The sequence below is a fragment of the Enhydra lutris genome, unplaced genomic scaffold (genome assembly GCF_002288905.1).
Source record: "Enhydra lutris kenyoni isolate GAN:26980312 unplaced genomic scaffold, ASM228890v2 scaffoldscaffold15, whole genome shotgun sequence".
In the NCBI taxonomy this organism is placed as follows: domain Eukaryota; kingdom Metazoa; phylum Chordata; class Mammalia; order Carnivora; family Mustelidae; genus Enhydra; species Enhydra lutris.
Window position 1 is genome coordinate 13,259,971 of NW_019154099.1, and position 23,791 is coordinate 13,283,761.

The following is a 23,791-nucleotide window of genomic DNA, read 5'->3' on the forward strand; positions in this document are numbered from 1 at the left end:
ATGATGACTTCCAAGCTCGTTACATGTTATACCTGATACTGGCAGTCCCAAAGAGCAGTTTGTAATGCAGATGTCCAAGCAGGTCCAACCAATGGTGACCTAACAAGAATCAAACATCAAACCCACATCACTGCGTACATAGAAAAGTGTGTTTCTAGTCAGTTTAATTAGAACTCTTTGAGAAAGGCTGACTCTCAGACCATTTTGCCCAGGAACAATGCTATTCTAATTATAGAGTTTTCTTGATTCTTTTTGAATTTAAAATAAAATATTTTGCCTAATTATGGTATAGAATGTGGATGGTTGGCTTAGGAAATTAAACATTATATGATACCATTGTTCATGTGGGGAAAATATGTTTCAGGTTTTTCATAAGAAATAATGAACATGTTCTTAAAATATACAACCAGGCTATAAATTATAGCCTGCCTGTAGAGGGTACATATTCTGAAAACTGGAAGAATGTGCTAGAGCTTAATCTTAGCATTAAGACTTCTAAGAAAAAATTACTCACTTAAAATGTGCATTTATTACTTAAACACATGGTGATAATTATCTGTACTTGGTCTTTTAATGTCATGTATTCATTATATAATTTATTCATTTTTATACAGATGCAACATGGAGGTACATTGTTTAGGAATAGGTATTACACTTGGGTGAGTGAGGCTTAGTTATTTCAAAGAAATCAATAAAATTTATTACAGCAAAGGGGAAAAAGAAGGGAAAGAGAACATGAATCAATTGTACTGTACAGATATGAATATCTAAATCTAAAGGGATAAATAAGTACATATTCATATTCAGGAAAATATAAAATATGTTAGCAATAGAGACTCCTTTTACTCATAGGTAAGATCTGATTTCCGTCTATATTTCACAATAGAACAAATAACTCTCCATTCAAAATGAATTTCAGAGTTTTACAATCTGCCTTATGTTGAAGAGTATACAGATGAAAATCCGTAAAGCATAAAGAAAAGCTTTCACCAGAGTAGTTTTGGGGAGTTATGTACATAATAGACCACGGTGAATTTACTATTTGATTCACATAATCATCACTGTCAAAGTCCATGGAATAGCATGCAAGACAAATTGCAAATGTAAACCACCTGATATTTTTTCCTTTTAGTGTTCGGAGATGGAGTTGTTGTGTTTATAATGTATTCCCTATAAAATCCTTCTTATTCTTTCTGTCTTCTCCTCACCATAAATGACATTAAAGGAAGATACTTGCTAAGTTTCAGTAGCTTCTGATTTTGTGGGAAATTTAGCCACCATAAAAAATTATCATAAAATGGGTTTATTTCTTTCCCAATGGCCAAAATTTCTGGAAGTGTATCGTAATTATTTCTGATTCATGACTCCCATAAAAATTGGGTTCTTGAATGAAGGCTTAGAAAAGACATTATCAGAGCTACCCCTTGAAAAAGGAAAATTGGGGTATGTCCCTGTAACTTCTATAACTGTTTTTAAAATCTTTATTGCCTATAACTTTTCATTGTATTTTTTAAGTTTATTGATAAATGATTTACATTTTTAAAAATCACCCTTCTTAGGTATGTAGTCTGGTGAATTTTGGCAAACATATGCAGTAGGGTAACTAATACCAGTATCAGGGTATAGAATGTTACCACAAACACACACACACAAGTAAATAAATAAAAGTAAATAAAAAGTTGCCTAGAGTCTTTTGCAGTCAACAACCTTCTCTCTCCTTCAGATTCTGGTATCCATTAAACTGATTTCCATCCTTATCATTTTGCCTTTTCAAGACTTTTATATAAATAGAATCAGGTAGTATGTCTTTGCCATTTCTTTTTCTTCAATGATACAAAACTATTGTGATCCATCCATTTTGGGGGGGTTTGTATCAGTGGCTCATGTTGAATAGTAGCTGTCTTTTTTATTAAAGATTTTATTTATTTATTTATTTATTTATTTGAGAGAGAGTGAGCATAAGCGGAGTTGGGGAAGTGGGGATGACAGAGAAAGAAGCAGACTCTTCGCTGAACGGGGAGCCTGAAGTGGGACCCTGAGATCATGACCTGAGCCCAAGGCAGATACTTAACAGACTGAGCCACCCAAGCACCCAGAATAGTATTTGTTTTTATAGATGTCCCACAATGTGTTCATCAATATGCCAGTGGATGGGTATTGGTGATGTTTCCAGAACTTGGCAATCATGAAAAAAGTTGTTATACACATTCATATACAGATGTCTGTAGGGATTTTTTCATTTCTGTTGTATAAATATCTATAAATAGGATTACAGGGTCACATTAGAAACATAAACATAATTTTATAAGCAACTGTCAAACCATTTGGCAAAGTGGCTATGTCAATTTGAATTCCCATTGGCAATATAAAAGATATACAATTTATTTGCATCTTATCACCCACTGTTATTGTCACGGTTGTTACTGTTTATGTAACTATCCATCTATCTATTTATGTCTATCAATCTGCCTGTCATCTATCATCTTCATTTTGTTTATATTAGAATGTTTGTAATGATATCTCATAATGATTTCAATTTGCCTTTCTCTAAAAACTGAAGACATTGAACATATTTGCATGTACTTATTTATAACCTTTATCTTTCTGTTAGCCACATGTCCTCTCAAATCTTTTGGCTAGTTTTTTTTTTTATTAATTGGGTATTTTGTCTCCATATTATTCAGTTGTAAGAAACCCTAACAGGTGTGTGTTTTACATATGCTTTCTTCTAGTCTAGAGCATGACTTTACATTTTTTTAGAGCCTTTCAATGAGCAAGTTTTAATAATGATGAAGTCCAATGCATCATCACTTATGAAAATCATTGTGCCAAAAAATCTTTCCCTAACCCAGGGTCACAAACATATTCTCCCATGTTTCTTGTAAAAAGTTATGGTTTTGTCTTTAATTTAGAAACATGATCCACTTTGAGTTATTTTTTTTAATTGCCATGAGGTGAAGTTTAGGGATCAGTTAGTTTTATATGGATGTCCAATTTGCTCAGCACTATTTGCTGAGAAGACTACCTTTTACCACATTAGCTTGGCAAATTCATCAAAAATCAATTGACCATACATATTTCCCTGCCATTTTTCCCCTTAGTCTCTTTATGCTGTTATATCTACCTATCTACCCATCTATCCATCTGTTTATCCCTAATCCAATTCTGCACTGCTTTATTTATGGTAGCTTTATAGGAAGTCTCAAATTCAGATGAGTTCCCTAACTCCCACTTTTTTTAAGTATTCTAGTTCTTTGTTTTTTAATGTGTATATTTAATATCAGCTTGTCAAGTCCAGACACACACACACACACACACACACACACACACAAAACTTCAAGGATATGAATGGAGACTACATTAAATCAATTTAGATCAATTTTAGGAAAACTGTCATTGTCTAATATTAATACTTCTATTCTTTTATGTTTTTATTTTAATTCCAGATAGTTAACATAGAGTGTAATATTACTTTCATGTGTAACATATGGTGATTCAACACTTCCATACATCACCCAGTGCTCATCAAGACAAATGCACTCCTTAATCCCCATCACCTTTTTAACCCATCCCCCGCACGCACCCACCTCCATTCTGGTAACCATCAGTTTGTTGTCTATAGTTAAGAGTCTATTTCTTGGTTTGCCTCTCTCTCTCTTTTTTCCCCTTTGCTCATTTCTTTTGTTTCTTAATTTCTAAATATGAATGAGATCATATGGTATTTGTATTTCTGTGAGTGACTTACTTCACTTAGCATTGTACCCTCTAAACCCATCCATGTTGTTGCAGATGGTAATGTTCCACTCTTTTTATGGCTGAATAATATTCCATTATTATCCATTCATCAATTGATGGACACTAGGGCTACTTCAGTATCTTGGCTGCTGTAAATAATGCTGCTATAAATATACAGGTGTACATATCTTTTTGAATTAGTGTTTTTGTGTTCTTTGGGTAGATACCCAGTAGTGCAATTGCTGGATCATAGAGTAGTTTTATTAAAAAAAAAATTTTTTTTTAAGACTTTAATTGTTTGACAGAGAGAGACACAGTGAGAAAAGGAACACAAGCGGGGGTGGGGGGAGTCAGAAAGAGATCTAAGCAGGCTCCCCACTGAGCAGGGAGCCCAATGCAGGGCTTGATCCCAGGCCCCTGGGATCATGAACTGAGCCAAAGGCAGACGCTTAACTGACTAAGCCACCCAGGTGCCCTTATTTTTTTTTTTTTAAGATTTTATTTATTTATTTCACAGACAGAGATCACAAGTAGGCAGAGAGGCAGGCAGAGAGAGAGGAGGAAGCAGGCTCCCCACTGAGCAGAGAGCCCGACTTGGGGCTCGATCCCAGGACCCTGAGATCATGACCCGAGCCGAAGTCAGAGGCTTAACCCACTGAGCCACCCAGGCGCCCCCAGGTGCCCTTATTTTTAATTTTTTGAGAAAACTCCATACTGTTTTCCATAGTGGCTGCATGAGCTTCCTTTCCTCCAAGAGGGTTCACTTTTCTCCACATCCTTGCCAATACATACTGTTTTTTTGTGTTTTTGATTTTAACCATACTAACAGGTGTGAGGTGATAATGCATTGTGATTTTGATTTGCATTTCCCTGATGATAAGTGATGTTGTGCATCTTTTTATGTGTCCATTGGCCATCTGGATGTCTTATCTGGAGAAATGTCTGTTCATGTCTTCTGCCCATTTTTAATTGGATTATTTGTTTTGGGGTGTTGATTTTGAAAATTTCTTTATATATTTTGGATTATAACCCTTTATCATTTGCAAATATCATCTCCCATTCTATAGGTTATTTCTTAGTTATGTTGAGTCCAATATTGATTATTCTAATCAATGTACACTTACAGGTCTTCATTTATTTTGTTCTGGTTTAATTACTGTCACAAATGTTTTGTACTTTTTATCACATAAATATTTCATCCTTTACATTAAATGTACTAATTTTCTAAATTTAATTTATCAAAAATATTAAATTTTATTTGATACTATTATAAATGGATTTATAAAAATAGTGTCCAATGTTTACTGTCATTGTATCGTTATGTAGAAATGAAATTTTTTTATCCTGTAATCTTACTAAATTGACTTATAGGATATTTTATGTAGAATCTTTCATATTTTCTACATTGATAATCACCTTGTCATATTGTCTGTAAATAGAGTTTTACTTCTTTCTTTTCAATCTGTATGACTTTTATTATGTTTTCTTGCCTTATGATATTATCTATGCCCTCCAGTATAATGCTGAATAAGGGGTGAGAGTAGATACAACTTTGCCTTGTTCGTGATCTTAGGTGAAAAGTTCTGTCAGTTTTATTTTTTTTTCTTTCTTTTAAGTATAATGTCAGCCATAGAGTTTCTTTAAAGATTCTTTATTGAGTTGTAGTTTCCTATTTGTCTTAATATGTTAAGAGTTTTTCACAAGGAGATACAACATTTTGTCAAATTGTTTTTCTGCACATTATTGAAATAAAAAAGAATTGGTGATGATGAAGTACTTTGTGTTAATTATTGAATTTAATTTGCTAATAATTTAAGGATTTTGTATTTATGTTCATAAATAATATTATTCTGTAGCCTTCTTTTCTTGCTATATCTTTGCCTGGGTATGGTGTAAGGCATTTCTGACCTCAAAATATGAGTGATAAGGTTCTCTCTTCCCTTCTATTGTTGGAAGAGATTGTACTGAATAAATTCATTTCTCCTTTCAATATTGGGACAATTCAACAGTAATATCATCTGGGCCTAGAGTTCTTTGTGGGAATTATTTTATTGTGAATTTAATGGAGATATAGCTATGAAATATATATATATATATATATATATATTTCTTTTTTTTTAAAGATTTTATTTATTTATTTGACAGACAGAGATCACAAGCAGTCAGAGAGTGAGGGAGGAAGCAGTCTCCCCACTGAGTAGAGAGCCTGATGCGGGGCTCGATCCCAGGACCCTGGGATCACGACCTGAGCCGAAGGCAGAGGCTTTAACCCACTGAGCCACCCAGGTGCCCCAATATATATATTTCTTTTTGAGCAAGCATTTTAATTTCATATCTCAAGAAATTAATCCATTTAATTAATTTATTTAATTATCTATAATATCCCCTTATTATTCCCATAACATTTCCTAAAATTATTTTATGTCTATAACATCTGCATAAATGTCACCTTTTCATCCTTAATGTTAATAATTTATATTTCTTTCTTGTTTTATAATCAGTTTGGCTGTATGTTATCAATTTTTTTAATCAAGGAAAATGGTTTTGGTTTTATGACTCTATCTAATATTTTTATGATTTTAATTTCATTGATTTCTACATTTATATTTACTATTTCCTTGCATCTGCTGAAATTGTTTTCTTCTTATTTTTCTATTCCTAAGACTTAAGATTTAAGAGTATTTTTTTCTTCTCTTCTAATTCTATGAATTTCCACTTAAGAATGACTATAACTGAAACTCACATATAGTTATGTTTTGTTTTATTTTTTATTAATTTCAAATATTTTCTATTTCCCTATTATTTCTTTCTTGACTCATGGGGAATGTAGAAATTTATTGGCGAGTTCAAGATATCTTTTGATTATTCATTTGTAGCTTAGGTTTTTGTGGTCAGAGCCTATTTTTATATGATTACAATTATTTTACATATAGTGAATTACTTTACCTGTGGTTTATGTTTGTAAATGTCATACATGCCCATGAGAAGATTGCATATTCTGCTGACACTATTGGATGGAGTCTACTGGTCAGTTGACAGTGTTGTTCAAATCCTCTGCATGTTTATTGCATGTTTATTTTCTCTCAACTTGTTATATCATTTATTAGGACAAAACTTGGAAGTATCCAATAACAATGTGAATTTGTCTTTTCTGTTCTATCCATTATATTTGTTTTATGTGTCCTGAAGCTCTCTTATTAGGTGCATATACCTTTCAGATCTCGCACTGTTTTACAGTGACAAAGAAAATGTTTAGACGTTATAGCTCCCTGATACATAGTAGAAATACTAGATAGAAAGATAAGAAGAATCTATTTTTATTTTTCTATTTCATTTTCTCACTGTGAGAAACCAGTCTCACAGGATATATTTTACTATTCACTCTCTCATAAAGATCAACTAAATGTTGTAGCATTTTAGAAGAAAATGAAATTTAGAAGTCTAATGAATCAACTGTTATTTCAAGGTAATGCAAATGAAATAATAAGAAATTTTAAAACTTAAACATGATTTTTTAAAAAGAGTTTATTTATTTATTTGAGAGAGAGAGACAGAGATACTGAGAGAGCAAGAGCAGGGAGGAGAGGGAGAAACAGGTTCCCCACTGAGCAGAACCCAGGATTATGTCTTGTGCTAAAGATAGATGCTTAACTGACTGAGCCACCCAGTTGTCCCCCCCTTTCTTTAAGATTTTATTTATTATTTGACAAAGAGACAGAGATACTAAAAGAACATGAGCAGGGAGTAGAGGGAGAAGCAGGTTCCCTGTTGAGCAGGGTTAAAAACGAAATGACATATATACAAAAGAAGAAATATACTAATTAAGACAATTTAAACTTAAAAATCAGATTAACTCTCTATAAAAGTATATTCAAGATCTCTGACTAGTGGAAACTTCACTAACTCATGTTGAGCAGTAGTTTATTCTGCTGAATATATCCGTTATTAAAAAGATTATAACCAATAAAGGATGATAGCAGTTAAACATAAACAAGGTACAGTTAATGATGAGAAAAATCAGCATTAGTAATATATCTGTCCTTAGATTTAGGTCTGCATTTCTTTAGGAAAGCACTTTACTGATAGAATACACTTAGTGTCTATTAAGTTAATAGGATTTCCATGTCTTATAAAGGCAAACTTAAGTATACAATAAGTCAAATAATAGTCATTATCACTATAAGTATAATTTTGATCTTCAGGCCAGAAATATAGGGAAATAGATTAGATAGATACACACAAAGAAAAAAAAAATGTGTCCTTCATTGATTTTTACATTTTATTCAATTTTTCATAAATAGACCAATTTCAATATAAATTTAGATTGTTTGCACTTAATAAGATTTTATCCTTTTTAAATAGTTCTTTAAAAATATTTTACTTATTTATTTGACAGAGAGAGAGTGACAATGAGAGAGGGAACACAAGCAGGGGGAGAAGGAGAGGGAAAAGCAGGCTTCCCACCAAGAGGGGAGCCCGATGCGGGGCTCAATCCCAGGACCCTGGGATCAGGACCTGAGCTGAAGGCAGACATTTAATGACTTAGGGGTGCTGGCACCCCTAAGATTTTATTCTAGAAAAATATTGGGTATAACCATTTATTTCAAGCTGACAAGAAAAAATATTGCAATACATCTTCATGAGTCTTATCAAAATTTTAACCACATGAGGCTCACTTGGATATTTAGCGCAATAGGAGCAATTTACTCATGATGTTACAAAACTAAAATAAATAGAATATTAGAAGAAAGGTGTTACCAGTGTTCAAAGCTGTGGCTTTTTTAAAATTAGATAACCCATATTTTTAAATATATTTCCTGACTAAAGTCAAATGGTTTTGAAATACTTAACGTAAAGTGACTGCATAAAATGTGTTATCATGGTGGATGCTTTGGATATTAAGAAAGGAAATAAAATAAAATAACCAACTTTCCCCTAAATAGATTCTCAACCTTCCTGCAGATTCTTGAAATACCTATGATTACAGCCATTATTTGGACTGTTTGAATAGCAAAGGGGAAGATACTCATGTTTATTTTCCTATTAGCTGTAATTGCTCGTGGGTCAGTTTATTCTGGGCCAGCACTGTAGGATGCCAGGACCATTCAACTGTGAGCTCACTATCAACCATGAATTCCTCTCTACTTAAAACAATTTGATGTACTTTTAAAATGATCCATAGATTAAAATTTTACACCATTAGGCCCCATACATGAGAGTGGTGATCAGCACTGGCACATCAGATTACTGGGATTAGGAAAGGGGATTTGGGAATGAGACCTAGAGAAAATTGGTCAAAGGAAGAGAATGAAGTAGCAAAGAAGGCAAGGGCTGCAAAGTGAAAGACAGTATTTTTTAAAGGCATAGCCCTATATAATGAGTATGCAGGGGGAAGGCCTGTTCTGAGCCAAAAGTGTACATTGATCTGAATGAAAACTAGAGTAGACATAGATTTTAATATTTTATTTATTCAATAAATAGTAAATAAAAAGTAAATAGGTTATAAACTACATGTTACTCTTGTTTGGGAGTTAAAACTCAGTAAGACAGATATGGTAAAATTTCCAAGCTAGTTCTCTCAGTGGGTTTAATTTAAACATTTCAAATATATGTTAATGTAATTATGATTTCTACATTATAGTACTACAGAATTTATGCCCCAGTGACCTTTCATTTCAGAGAGTGTAGAGAAATAAGGGTTTTAAATTGTTGATAATATCAAATGTTACAATTCAGTTTCATCTCATTTGTAAAACTATAAGGTTGGATTACATGCTATTATTATCTCACAATTCATTTCTTTGGCTCCATTAAAGCAATTATATTATGTCTTCATGGAGAATGGAGAAGTGCCCATCTATATCTGTAGCATCAGAATAAGCTTTTTTCACAGACTATCACATTTTTAGGGACTACATAAGATTTAAGAGGAGGGAAACCCACAGATAACAAAATAAAGCTGTCAAAAATTAAACAGTCCCATCCTTGCATGACTATAGAGACAACTGATGCCAGTTAACATACAGAAAAAGAAAATTTTTACAAACATCCAAATTTTTGGTAAATATAATCTTGATCTCCAACCCATCGCATAAGTATAAACACTGATTCTGACTTTCTAGGCAATTAAATTAAACCAATGAAATTGTCCCCTTGTGAGTTTTACCAAAAGAAAATAAAAATGGGTAATGATCATTATAATGAATAAAAATGCACAGTAAAGTGAGAAATTGAAAAAAAATGAACAGAAATACTAGAATAGGATCAGTGACAAGAATACTGACTTTTGCTCATCTCTATGTTATCCTCATTGCATAGTTATGTTTTTTAAAAAGTGATGTTAGTTTTACATATATTGAGTTAGGGACAATTTTAGTAAGAGCTATCTAAGCAGAAATAGATGTTTGGAAAACATTGATATGGAGTTGGTGGTTGAAGATTTTTAAATAATTGCATTCATTTTACCATCATGATAGAAAAATAAATATTTGTTGGTCACTCCTTTCTATGGAATCTTTTCTATTATATGAACACATCATAAAAGTACTAAATTAGGGACTTTGTGGTTACTATTCCCTCAGTTTGGGAATTTCCCTCAACATATTTGTTGAGCCAATTTCCTGAAATTTTCAATTTCTTGCTCATATGTCACTTATCAAATGAAGCACAAAGTCATTGTCTTTATAAAATTCTATATGACATTTCCAGAAGGATAATGTGAGCAGTTCCACAGACCCTCTCCCCAACAGAACAACCATAATTTATAAAACATTATTTCAAAATACAACATTTAAAGTCTCTGGAGATTGTTCTAAGAATTATATGACTAAATCATTACTGAACTAATATATATTACAGAAAATCTGCCAAGTCTTGGTAAAAAAAAAAAAAAAATTGAAATTCTATGCCATTTAAGACAAGAGTCACTTTCTCCACAACTGACAAATGTCCATGATGTATACTCACAGAGCACGAGAACACAGGGCTCCCTCTCTGTTCAATACTTAGCTCTGTTCCAGGAAAGACAGATTGAAAGATGTGTGAATACCTTCCTCCAACCAGTATAGAGCAGAAGCTCTTCCTTATGGATGACAGACTTAGAATCCTGAGCCCTGACGATTTTTGCTTCAGCTTGCTGGTAAAATAGAGGTTCCATGCTGGATGGAATAAGCCAAGAAACCCTGGTAATCTCACCTTATAGAGACTTCAAAGGTAAGGCATCACTCTAAGAGAAGCAGTTGTCATGCCTGCCCCTGGGTCTGGAGACTAGTAAAACAGTTTTATCCATGGAGCAAGGCAGGCCATCTGAACAGACTTCTACAACCATCTCATTGGGAAGAAACTTCTTTAGGAACAGAGTTTGGGGAAGTTCAGGTCTGAGACTATTATTGAAAATGATGTCTATGTTGGTGATAAGCAACTAAGAGGAGGCAGGTAGCTCCATGAGATGAAAAATCCAAAGCATAGACCACCTAGAAATTTAATAAAAGGAACTATGAAAAGAAACCACTGAAGTGTCTTTCCAAGATAGGAGCAAACCTCAAAGAGTGGCCTCAAATACTGCCCCTGTGAAGAAGCCTATATTTAGTTGTATTATTAAATATATGTTAAGTATATAACATATGCTATATTATATATTATGTGCAATTATATAAAATATAATACACTGTAAAGCAACTTATTACCCAAGACATTACCAAAAAATAAACAACAACAAAAGAGAGCAGGCAGCCATCAATTAATAGAGGCAAATAACAGGGTCGGATAACAACAGATGCAGACAGCTTAACAGAAAGGTCAGGGAAAAAGACAGTCAAAGAGAACCCTAGAAAAACCACTGTCATCCTGGGGTAGCTGTGCACACATCAATCTGTGCCATTCTAGAAGCAACACTAGAGACTGTACATTGTGGAGGTAATACACATCATTAAAACAGTCCAGACAAATCACTAAACAAATAAGCAAACAAACAACAACAAGAAGCCCTAGAGTTGGTGGGTCAGTATACAGAATTATATATTATCTAAAATGTCCATTTTCAAGAAAAAAGAATTCAAAGAAACAGAAGTGTGTAACCCATAAATAAGGACAAAAGCATGCAACAGAAACTGACTTTGAGAAGGGTTACTTGGATTCAGCAAATAAGACATTATTTGTTATAAAAAATTCAAAGAACAAAAAGAAACCATACTTACAAAAGAGTAGGAAGGTATGATGAAAATGTGTCATCGAGTAGAGAATATTTATTGATAAAAAGCTTGAAAATACAAAAAAAGAACCAATGGAAATTCTGAAATTGAAAAGCACAATAACTAAAATGATCAATCAAGAGTTGATTAGTGCTAGCAGAAGAAGGAATCTGCAAACTTGAAGACAGATCAATAGAGATTTTGCAATTTGCATAAGAGAGCAAAAGAATAAATGAAAATGAAGAGTGTTTCAGAGAAATATCATAAACCAAGTGGGACATCAACATACCAAAAATCAGAGGAAAGAGAGTAAATAAAAATAATTAGAAAAATAATAATGAAAGCCTTCCAAAATTATATGGAAAATATTAATCCACACATCAAAGAATCTCAACTAACTCCAAATAAGGTGAATCAAAGAGATTCATATCTAGACTAACTGTTATAAAAATGTTGAGAACAGAGGAAATCTTGAAAAATACAAGAGAAAAATTGCTTACCACTTAAAAACAAACCCCAATAAAAATAATGCTACTTCTCATCAGAAAAAAAAAAAAAAATGGAAGCCAGAAGGCATTGAGACATCATGTTCAAAGTACTTGGGGGGGGGGGGGGAAAGCTTGTCATCTTATATCCTTATATACCTGTCAATCTTATATATAGTAAATCTATATTTCAATAATGGAGGCAAATAAACAAAAATTGAGAAAATTCATTATTAGCAAAATTTTACTATGCTAAATAGTAATAGAAATTTTCAGGCTGAAATAATGAAACACCAGACAGTAATTAAAATCCACATTCCACATTAAAAAAAAAAAAGAGTACCATTAATGGCAACCTTGGAACTAAATATAAAACAGTATGAGTGCATATTTCTACTACTTTGAATCTCAAATAAAATAACAGCATAAAGCAACATGTATTGTTGGGAATAAAGGAAACAAAAAGGAAGTTGTGGCGGGGGTGGGGGAGTGTACATTCTTATCAGAACAAGAAAATGGCACCAGGTGGTAAACCAAATTCTTAGAAACACATGAAGACACCTGGAAATGGTACGGAAACTCTTCAAAGCATGTATTTACTCTCTTTTTTTCCTCTCATCTCCTTTAAACTAATAAAATTATTTAAAATAATAATAACAAAATATTACTGTTTTTTTCATATATACTGATATAATATTGTATAAAAACAGTATCATAATAAGGGAGATGAGGGAATAGTGGTATATAGGAGCAAATTTCTATATCTAATGGAAATTCTGAGAAGATTGGATTTATATTATAAACCTTAGAATATAACTACTAAGAATATAATTAAAAAATTATAGGGAAGAAGTCATTAAAGGAATTATAATGTTACATTAGAAAGTATTTATTTAATACAAAAGAAATGGAGAGGTTTATAGAGGAACAAAAATCCATATGAAATTTAGAAAACAAAATAGCAGATGTGAAAATAACGTATCAATAATTACATTAACTGTAATTGGATGAAAGCATCCAACGAAAAGAATTATCCCACAAGATAAAAATATAAAACCAACTACATGTTACATATGCAAGATAGACTTAGCTTAAAGGATACAGATAGGTTGAAAATAAGTGGATAAAAGAAGACTGTATACACCAATGTTTTTTAAAGAAGATGTCAAGTTACTTAGCAAACAAAACCTCTACGCTAAATACTGGAAAGCAAAGAGAAAACTAAACCTAAAACTAACAGAGGCAAGGAAATAATAAAGATTAAAATGGAAATTAACGAAACAGAGAAAATCAATAAAATCAAAGTTGGTTCTTTCAAAAAAGACAAAGACAAATCCCTAAGTGGACTGACCAAAGAAAATAGAAAGATATAAACTCCAAAATCAAGAAGAAAAGAGGGGACAATAATTCTGACTCAGAAAGGAAAAGTGATTACTAAATAAGCAACAATATATGCCAACAATTTAGAAAACCATGATGAAATGCACTAGTTCCTAAAAACATGCAAATTTCTAAAACTGGGTCAAGAAAATATAGAGACTTGGAATACAACTATAGCAAAGACATTGACTTAATATAATCCCATAAAGAAAAACTCAGACCTAGATAGCTTCACTGATGAATATTACCAAATATTTAACAAGAATTTGAGAAGAATTACTTCTAATTCTCCAAAAACCTTTCAAAATGCATAAGAGAAAAAAAGAAACAAGTGTTCTGGAAACCAGAACTATTCTGATGCCGGAACCAAAGATATCACAAGAAAAATAATAGACAATATCTTCTATAGACCAAAAAGTCCTCACAAAATATTAGTTTACCAAACCCAGTAGTGCATAAAAAGGAATATACACCATGATTAATTGGGATTTATTCCAGAATTCTATGTTGTTTTAATATCTTAAAATCAATAATTAATAAATAGAAATACATATTTATATTTAACAAAGACAAAGACCATAGAATCATCAGAGTAGATACAGGGAAAGCATTTGAAAAAAATGGAACAAACTTTTATGATAAAAAACAATAATATGCTTATGGATTAGAATACTTAATACTATTAGAAAAAAAAAGAATACTTAATACTATTAGGATACAATAATCTGTAAATCTGTAAATCTACAAATTCATAGTAATCCCAGGTGGCTTTTGCAGCAGCCTTTTTTTTGAGAGTCCAGAAATAAACCTTCATGATCAATTGGTATTTTTCAAAGGCCAAGACAATTCAATCCTTAATGAATAGTCTTTTCAACAAATAGTTCTGGGGCAACTGATACCCTCATGTAAAGAACAAGATTCCGGGGGAGGAGTCAAGATGGCGGAGAAGTAGCAGGCTGAGACAACTTCAGGTAGTGGGAGATCAGCTAGATAGCTTATCTAAAGATTGCAAACACCTATAAATCCAACGGGAGATTGAAGAGAAGAAGAACAGCAACTCTAGAAACAGAAAATCAACCACTTTCTGAAAGGTAGGACTGGCGGAGAAGTGAATCCAAAGCGACGGGAAGATAGACCACAGGGAGAGGGGCCGGCTCCCGGCAAGCGGCGGAGCAAAGGAGCACAAAATCAGGAATTTTAAAAGTCAGTTCCGCTGAGGGACATCGCTCCAGAGGCTTAACCGGAGTGAAGCCCACGCAGGGTCAGCATGGCCTCAGGTCCCGCAGGGTCACAGAAGGATCAGGGGTGTCTGAATGTCGCAGAGCTTACAGGTATTAGAACGGGGAAGCTGGCTACAGAGACAGAGCTGAGGAGTAAGCTCTAAGCTCGGGGTTACCTTGAACCGGTCGCAGGCTCGGTCAGCTCGGAGCGCGGCCGGAGGCAGGGTGACGGGAGTAAATCGGCGCTGTTCTCTGAGGGCGCACTGAGGAGTGGGGCCCCGGGCTCTCGGCTCCTCTGGTCCGAGACCGGGAGGCCGCCATCTTCATTCCCGCCCTCTGGAACTCTACGGAAAGCGCTCAGGGAACAAAAGCTCCCGAAAGCAAACCCGATGGGATTACTCAGACCGGCCCAAGGTAAGGGTGGTGCAACTCCACCTGGGGCAAAGACACTTGAGAATCACTACAACAGGCCCCTCCCCCAGAAGATCAACAAGAAACCCAGCCAGGACCAAGTTCACCTACCAAGGACTGCAGTTTCAATACCAAGGAGAGCAGCGGAATTCCAGAGGAGGAGAAAGCAAAGCACGGAACTCATGGCTTTCTCCCCATGATTCTTTAGCCTTGCAGTTAATTTAATTTTTTTTCTTTTTCAATTTTTTTTTCTTCTTCTGCTAAATTTTTTTAACTTTTACCCTTTTCTTTTTTAACGTTTTCTAACTAGTTTATATAATATATATATATTTTTTCCTTTGTATATTTTTCCTTTATTGGTTTTCTTTTTTTTTTAATTGTTTTTTTTTTTTTTTTTTTTCCTTTTTTCTTTCTGAACCTCTTTTTATCCCCTTTCTCTCCCCTCACGATTTGGGATCTCTTCTGATTTGGCTAAAGCATATTTTCCTGGGGTTGTTGCCAACCTTTTAGTATTTTACTTGCTCCTTCATATACTCTTATCTGGACAAAATGACAAGGCGGAAAAATTCACCACAAAAAAAAGAACAAGAGGCAGTAACAAAGGCTAGGGACCTAATCAATACAGACATTGGTAATATGTCAGATCTAGAGTTCAGAATGATGATTCTCAAGGTTCTAGCCGGGCTCGAAAGAGGCATGGAAGATATTAGAGAAACCCTCTTGGGAGAGATAAAAGCCCTTTCTGGAGAAATAAAAGAACTAAAATCTAACCAAGTTGAATTCAAAAAAGCTATTAATGAGGTGCAATAAAAAATGGAGGCTCTCACTGCTAGGATAAATGAGGCAGAAGAAAGAATTAGCGATATAGAAGACCAAATGACAGAGAATAAAGAAGCTGAGCAAAAGAGGGACAAACAGCTACTGAACCATGAGGGGAGAATTCGGGAGATAAGTGACACCATAAGACGAAGCAACATTAGAATAATTGGGATTCCAGAAGAAGAGGAAACAGAGAGGGGAGCAGAAGGTATATTGGAGAGAATTATTGGAGAGAATTTCCCCAATATGGCAAAGGGAACAAGCATCAAAATCCAGGAGGTTCAGAGAACCCCCCTCAAGATCAATAAGAATAGGTCCACACCCTGTCACCTAATAGTAAAATTTACAAGTCTTAGTGACAAAGAGAAGATCCTCAAAGCAGCCCGGGAAAAGAAGTCTGTAACGTACAATGGTAAAAATATTAGATTGGCAGCAGACTTATCCACAGAGACCTGGCAGGCCAGAAAGAGCTGGCATGATATATTCAGAGTACTAAACGAGAAAAACATGCAGCCAAGAATACTATATCCAGCTAGGCTATCATTGAAAATAGGAGGAGAGATTAAAAGCTTCCAGGACAAACAAAAACTGAAAGAATTTGCAAACACCAAACCAGCTCTACAGGAAATATTGAAAGGGGTCCTCTAAGCAAAGAGAGACCCTAAAAGTAGTAGATCAGAAAGAAACAGAGACAATATACAATAACAGTCACCTTATAGGCAATACAATGTCACTAAATTCATATCTCTCAATACTTACCCTGAATGTTAATGGGCTAAATGCCCCAATCAAAAGACACAGGGTATCAGAATGGATAAAAAAACAAAACCCATCTATATGTTGCCTACAAGAAACTCATCTTAAACCCAAAGACACCTCCAGATTTAAAGTGACGGGGTGCAAAAGAATTTACCATGCTAATGGACATCAGAAGAAAGCAGGAGTGGCAATCCTTACATCAGAGCAATTAGATTTTAAGCCAAAGACTGTAATAAGAGATGAGGAAGGTCACTATATCACACTCAAAGGATCTGTCCAACAAGAAGACCTAACAATTTTAAATATCTATACCCCTAACGTGGGAGCACCCAACTATATAAACCAATTAATAACAAAATCAAAGAAACACATCAACAATAATACAATAATAGTGGGGGACTTTAACACTCCCCTTACTGAAATGGACAGATCATCCAAGCAAAAGATCAACAAGGAAATCAAGGCCTTAAATGACACACTGGACCAGATGGACATCACAGATATATTCAGAACATTTCATCCCAAAGCAACAGAATACACATTCTTCTCTAGTGCACATGGAACATTCTCCAGAATAGATCACATTCTCGGTCCTAAATCAGGTCTCAACCATTATCAAAAGATTGGAATCATTCTCTGCATATTTTCAGACCACAATGCTCTGAAGCTAGAACTCAATCACAAGAGGAAATTTGGAAAGAACCCAAATACATGGAGACTAAACAGCATCCTTCTAAAGAATGAATGGGTCAACCAGGAAATTAAAGAAGAATTGAAAAAATTCATGGAAACAAATGATAATGAAAACACAACGGTTCAAAATCTGTGGGACACAACAAAGGCAGTCCTGAGAGGAAAATATATAGCGGTACAAGCCTTTCTCAAGAAACAAGAAAGGTCTCAGGTACACAACCTAACTCTACACCTAAAAGAGCTAGAGAAAGAACAAGAAAGAAACCCTAAACCCAGCAGGAGAAGAGAAATCATAAAGATCAGAGCAGAAATCAATGAAATAGAAACCAAAAAAACAATAGAACAAATCAACGAAACTAGGAGCTGGTTCTTTGAAAGAATTAATAAGATCGATAAACCCCTGGCCAGACTTATCAAAAAGAAAAGAGAAAGGACCCAAATAAATAAAATCATGAATGAAAGAGGAGAGATCACAACTAACACCAAAGAAATACAGACAATTATAAGAACATACTATGAGCAACTCTACGCCAACAAATTTGACAATCTGGAAGAAATGGATGCATTCCTAGAGACATATAAACTACCACAACTGAACCAGGAAGAAATAGAAAGCCTGAACAGACCCATAACCAGTAAGGAGATTGAAACAGTCATCAAAAATCTCCAAACAAACAAAAGCCCAGGGCCAGATGGCTTCCCGGGGGAATTCTACCAAACATTTAAAGAAGAACTAATTCCTATTCTCCTGAAACTGTTCCAAAAAATAGAAATGGAAGGAAAACTTTCAAACTCATTTTATGAGGCCAGCATCACCTTGATCCCAAAACCAGACAAGGATCCCATCAAAAAAGAGAACTACAGACTAATATCCTTGATGAACACAGATGCAAAAATTCTCACCAAAATACTAGCCAATAGGATTCAACAGTACATTAAAAGGAATATTCACCACGACCAAGTGGGATATATTCCAGGGCTGCAAGGTTGGTTCAACATCTGCAAATCAGTCAATGTGATACAACACATTAATAAAAGAAAGAACAAGAACCATATGATACTCTCCATAGATGCTGAAAAAGCATTTGACAAAGTACAGCATCCCTTCCTGATCAAAACTCTTCAAAGTGTAGGGATAGAGGGCACCTACCTCAATATTATCAAAGCCAGCTATGAAAAACCCACCGCAAATATCATTCTCAATGGAGAAAAACTGAAAGCTTTTCCGCTAAGGTCAGGAACACGGCAGGGATGTCCGTTATCACCCCTGCTATTCAACATAGTACTAGAAGTCCTAGCCTCAGCAATCAGACAACAAAAGGAAATTAAAGGCATCCAAATCGGCAAAGAAGAAGTCAAACTATCACTCTTTGCAGATGATATGATGCTATATGTGGAAAACCAAAAGACTCCACTCCAAAACTACTAGAACTTGTACAGGAATTCAGTAAAGTGTCAGGATATAAAATCAATGCACAGAAATCAGTTGCATTTCTCTACACCAACAACAAGACAGAAGAAAGAGAAATTAAGGAGTCCATCCCATTTACAATTGCGCCCAAAACTATAAGATACCTAGGAATAAATCTAACCAAAGAGACTAAGAATCTATACACAGAAAACTATAAAGTACTCATGAAAGAAATTGAGGAAGACACAAAGAAATGGAAAAATGTTCCATGCTCCTGGATTGGAAGAATAAATATTGTGAAAATGTCTATGCTACCTAAAGCAATCTACACATTTAATGCAATTCCTATCAAAGTACCATCCATTTTTTTCAAAGAAATGGAACAAATAATCCTAAAATTTATATGGAACCAGAAAAGACCTCGAATAGCCAAAGCAATATTGAAAAAGAAAGCCAAAGTTGGTGGCATCACAATTCCAGACTTCAAGCTCTATTACAAAGCTGTCATCATCAAGACAGCATGGTACTGGCACAAAAACAGACACATAGATCAATGGAACAGAATAGAGAGCCCAGAAATAGACCCTCAACTCTATGGTCAACTAATCTTCGACAAAGCAGGAAAGAATGTCCAATGGAAAAAAGACAGCCTCTTCAATAAATGGTGTTGGGAAAATTGGACAGCCACATGCAGAAAAATGAAATTGGATCATTTCCTTACACCACACACGAAAATAGACTCAAAATGGATGAAGGATCTCAATGTGAGAAAGGAATCCATCAAAATCCTTGAGGAGAACACAGGCAGCAACCTCTTCGACCTCAGCCGCAGCAACATCTTCCTAGGAACATCGCCAAAGGCAAGGGAAGCAAGGGCAAAAATGAACTATTGGGATTTCATCAAGATCAAAAGCTTTTGCACAGCAAAGGAAATAGTTAACAAAACCAAAAGACAACTGACAGAATGGGAGAAGATATTTGCAAATGACATATCGGATAAAGGGTAGTGTCCAAAATCTATAAAGAACTTAGCAAACTCAACACCCTAAGAACAAATAATCCAATCAAGAAATGGGCAGAGGACATGAACAGACATTTCTGCAAAGACGACATCCAGATGGCGAACAGACACATGAAAAAGTGCTCCACATCACTCGGCATCAGGGAAATACAAATAAAAACCACAATGAGATATCACCTCACACCAGTCAGAATGGCTAAAATTAACAAGTCAGGAAATGACAGATGCTGGCGAGGATGCGGAGAAAGGGGAACCCTCCTACACTGTTGGTGGGAATGCAAGCTGGTGCAACCACTCTGGAAAACAGCGTGGATGTTCCTCAAAATGTTGAAAATAGAACTATCCTATGACCCAGCAATTGCACTCCTGGGTATTTACCCTGAAGATACAAACGTAGTGATCTGAAAGGGCACGTGCACCCGAATGTTTATAGCAGCAACGTCTACAATAGCCAAACTATGGAAAGAACCTAGATGTCCATCAACAGATGAATGGATAAAGAAGATGTGGTATATATACACAATGGAATACTATGCAGCCATCAAAAGAAATGAAATCTTGCCATTTGCGACGACGTGGACGGAACTAGAGGGTATCATGCTTAGCGAAATAAGTCAATTGGAGAAAGACAACTATCATACGATCTCCCTGATATGAGGGAGAGGAGATGCAACATGGGGGGTTAAGGGGGTAGGAGAAGAGTAAATGAAACAAGATGGGATTGGGAGGGAGATAAACCATAAGTGACTCTTAATCTCACAAAACAAACTGAGGGTTGATGGGGGGAGGGGAGTTGGGGGGTGGGATTATGGACATTGGGGAGGGTATGTGCTATGGTGAGTGCTGTGAAGTGTGTAAACCTGGCGATTCACAGACCTGTACCCCTGGGGATAAATATATATTATATGTTTATAAAAAATAAAATTTAAAAATTTAAAAAAAAAGAACAAGAATCCTTCCTCACCATGCACAAAAAAATAACTTAAAATAAATCATGAATTTAATATAAATCATGAATTTAAATATAAGAGCTAAGTGTATAAAGCTCTTAGGTTAAATACAGGAATAAATCTAGTGAACTGTATTTAGGCAAAGAGACTTCTTAGATATGACACAAAAAGCAAAAGCAACAAAAGATTAAAGTAGATAAATTGGACTTCATCAAAATTTAACAATGTTTTGTTTTAAAAGATAACATCAAAAAAGTGAAAAGGCAGCCCACGGAATAGAAGAAAATATTTGCAAATCATATTTATATAAGAAACTTGTATCTAGAACATAAAAGGATCAATTATAACTCTATGATAAAAAGGATTTCTTGTTTAAAAAAACGTAAAAAGTATTTGAATAGATATTCCCCACAGGAAATATGCAAATTGACAACAAGCACCTAAAATGATGTGTAACATCATTAGCCATTAGGTAATGCAACCCAAAATCTCAAAGAGCTACCACTTCACACACACACCAGATATATATAATAAAAAAAGGTAGATGATAAAAACAATTAGTGAGGATGTGGAGAAACTGAAACCAGTATAGATTGTATGTAGGAATGTAAAACGGTACAGACATTTTGAAAAATATCTGATAGTCCCTCAAAGAATTCAAGATAGACCTTATCATATGACCAGAAATTTTACTCATATGCACATATCCCTCTGTGATATCTCTCACTCTCACTCTCTCTCAAATACATAAACAAAATATTTTAAAAAAAGATTTTTGCACTACTCTATGAATATATTAAAAACCACGAATTTCACACTCTAAAGCAATTAATTGTATGGTATATGAATTATATCAAAAGGCTGCCTTAACAAACAAAAATCAAGTTAACCCTCAAACTCTGTCATAAACCTACCAATTCTGCTTATCTTGGCCTTATACTATTTTTTTTTTTTAAGAGAAAGAGTGTGCCTGAGCAAGTGGGGAAGGGACAGAGCAAGAGGGAGAATCTTTTTTTTTTTTTTTTAAGATTTTATTTATTTATTTGACAGAGATCACAAGAAGGAGAGAGGCATGCAGAGAGAGAGGGAGAAAGCAGGCTCCCTGCAGAGCAGAGAGCTCGATGTGGGGCTCGATCCCAGGACCCTGGGATCATGACTTGAGTCGAAGGCAGAGGCTTTAACCCACTGAGCCACCCAGGTGCCCCAAGAGGGAGAATCTTAAGCAGGCTTCATACCCAGCATGGAACCCAGCATGGGCTTGATATCATGATCTTGAGATCATGACCTGAGTCAAAATCAAGAGTTGAAAGCTTAACTGACTGAGCCACCCAGGAGCCCCATGGACTTTTTTTTTTTTTAAGCTTGTAAAGACCTAACATACTGCACAATTTACTTATTTATATTGAAGTCCTTCTCTTCTTAACTGTAATATAGCCTTCATGTAGGCAGGGATTTTTTTTTAGGCCCTATTGAAACCACATAAAGTTGAACAAAAATCAAAATGGCTGCACTAATGCTTCTGCAAAGCTGAATTTTGAGCTAAGTAACCTTCTTCCTCTCTTCTGCAAACCTGCCCTCTTCCCTTCTTATCCTTTTTTTTTTTTTTTTTTTTTTTCCAGAAACCCAGTACCACTCTAAAGTCTTGACAAACAAGGCTGGAGCACATACAAAACTTGTGACCAAACCAGCGAGATCTAACATATTTCCCATAACCCCCCCAGATTCTTCCTCTGGTAGAGCTTGCAGTTTTTGAAGGCCATAGCTTGCTTCAGCCTCCTTTCCCTGGCAAAACAATAAAGCTATTGTTCCTCTTTATCCTGAACTCTCTTCTGCAGTATATTTTGGCTTAGAATCATGGAGGTCAGTTTTCAACAACACTGTTTTTTTTCCATTGATATATTTCAAGGGCATGGAAAATGCTTAGCATACTGTAGTAGTATATCAGAATATCTTCCTCAAAATATATGACATATAAAGGGAGGGATGATGACTTTACATGGAGAAGTCTAAGAAACACTAATTACTGTTAACATCACCAGGGACTAGAAAGGTCTACATAGCATATACATAATGTGATGCTGTTGGAAGTGGTAAGAATCAATTCACAATGTTCCCACCAAGAGGGTATTGCCAAAGTCTGGTCACGAGAAAATATTGAGCAGGAACACAAACACGATCATTCTACAGAGTGGTAAGCCTTTGTCGTGTATGACTGTCAAAGATGTAGAAGACAGGGAAAGACAAGAGAGAAGTAGTCCAGAAATAAGTAAATTTTTTGAGATATGACAACTAAATATAATGTTTCTTCTGAATAGGACCTTAGCACAGAGTGGGAAAGAGTCTTTGTTGGGATAGCTGGTATAATCTAAATGAGATTTGGGATGCTGGTTTTGTGATGGAGAGTTTTGCACCATTATAAAATTAGAATATTCCCTTGCTTTTAGATGCACTGCATTCAACATATATAGGCATAACAAAACATCATATTTAAAAGATATATTCCTCTTCCACAACTCTTTCTATGTCCTGAGAAAAGAAGAAGGAGAAAAAGACAAAGGAAAAGAGAAAAAAAGAGGAGTGAAAAGGAGAGAGGGAGGATAAGATGCTAACAATTATAGTATCTGGGATAAATAGTGTTTGTGATAAACTGTGTTCTGAGTGTTCTTTGTATCATTCTTGTAACTGTTCTATAGGTTTGAAACTATATAAATATGGGGG